The 1,841-nt window shown below is 35.3% G+C and overlaps 1 protein-coding gene across 7 annotated transcripts in view; it reads left to right on the forward strand.

Annotated features, from left to right (window-relative positions):
• LOC106468307 (protein Gawky-like) overlaps positions 1–1,841 on the forward strand; it is a 57,159-nt gene that overhangs the window by 15,614 nt on the left and 39,704 nt on the right. The window lies entirely within an intron of this gene.

Genomic DNA, 1,841 nt, shown 5'->3' on the forward strand with positions numbered 1-1,841 from the left:
TATAACATAACATAATGTTTAAGGACAACAAAGGGCCAATTCATCCATCTTGCTGTCCCATCCTCTAAACTAAACTAAAACTATAAAATAAAAATCTTAAAGCTAGCCCTTATCATTCATATAGTTATCAAGCTTTCTCTTAAACTCACTTAAATTTACTGCCTCCACAACATCTCAAGGCAACCCATTCCAGAGGCCAACCACCCTGTTAGAAAAATAAAATTGTGTTAGTTGAAGATGACACCTACCTTACCAAAATCTTTATTCCCAAAACATACTTACCTCATCTCAAACTACAGCTATTACCTGTCTACTAGGGTTTCCTTCTTTTGCCCATCTAAACATTGGTCCGAATTTTTCTCGATTGCTCCAGTCTTTTATTCCTCACTTAATTGCCCTTGGTGATATCTCTCATGTGACACTGTCCACCTACGTCAATGTGCCTTCTATCCTGTTACTGTATATAAGCATCTCATTCAGATAATGTTGTCACTTTTTCTTGACAAAACATTCATTAACGGGTTTCTCTGTACTACGATCATTGGAGATACTTTGAGCATTTGTGTAACCTAGTTGATTTTGATAAAATAAAAATTGTTGTCAAGCCAATGTATGGCATGAATTCCCAGATTATTGTTTCTGGCATGGAGATGCATCCCACCTTTGATATCTAGCATTACTCAACATTTGGGGAGGGGGGGTCAGTTTCACTTGAGACTGTCAGTATTCGTAGTGAGTTGGAGAAATATGGATGTTTCTTTGGGAGTCTTTGAGGATGCATTTGAAGGCGATCCTGGACATTCTAGAAAGAATTTAGATTTGCTTTTTCCTACGCCTTCCTTTATTCTGTTGGCTTCTCAGGAGGCCACTTTGGGAGGAGCCACCTCTGGCTTCTTTACATCACTGTCTCTTTAAATGATGGTCTTTTTACATTGACTTATACAGAAAACATATTGACAGACCACAATATCTTCACTAGAAAAACTGCCTCCCCATTCACATTAAACAATATTATCTGTAGTCAAGCACCTCCAATTCAAGAAAATTTATACTGATGAAATTAACTACAGAAAACACACCAAGAATCTAAAACAAACCATGTTGCATATAGTCTATAAAGATGCCAAAAGTGACAGACAGATTGAAAAAACTAAAAACACTCAATGAAAAAACTGTCTTTAAACATTGTTATTACCTATCACTTTAAACTCAGAAACTTTTTGCATACATTTTAATTTATAACAGCTAAATGATCATTTAACATAATATGTAACATTTTAGGACAACATGGGACTTATTGGTCCATCTCGGCTGTTCTATCCTCTAAATTAAATTAAAATAATTATTAAAAAAAATCTTAAAGCCAGCCCTTATCATTCATGTACTTATCAAGGCCAATCACCCTGTTAGAAAAATGAAACTCTTTGCTAAGGATGACTTCTACCCTACCAAAATTTATATTTGTGTCCCCTAGTCCTACTATTCTCACTGTTAAATATGAAAAAAGATGATGTATCAATTCCCTTTACAATCATAAACACCTCAATCAGATCCCCCCTAACTTTTCATTTTTCAAGGGAAAAAAAAATTGAGAAATTTTAGCGTCGCCTCACATGACAACCACTCCATCCCAGACACCATTCTAGTAACCCTTTTCTGAACTCTTTCCAATAATTCAATGTCTTTCCTAAGGTAAGGAACCCAAAATTGAACACAGTATTTCAAATGTGGCCTAACCGGTGACCAGTACAATAAAATTATAACCTCTTTAGTCTTGTATTCAATATTTCTGTAGATACAACCTAAAATTCTATTTGCCCTTCCACTAGCAACAGCACATT

The sequence above is a fragment of the Limulus polyphemus genome, unplaced genomic scaffold, assembly GCF_000517525.1.
Source record: "Limulus polyphemus unplaced genomic scaffold, Limulus_polyphemus-2.1.2 Scaffold2958, whole genome shotgun sequence".
NCBI lineage: Eukaryota > Metazoa > Arthropoda > Merostomata > Xiphosura > Limulidae > Limulus > Limulus polyphemus.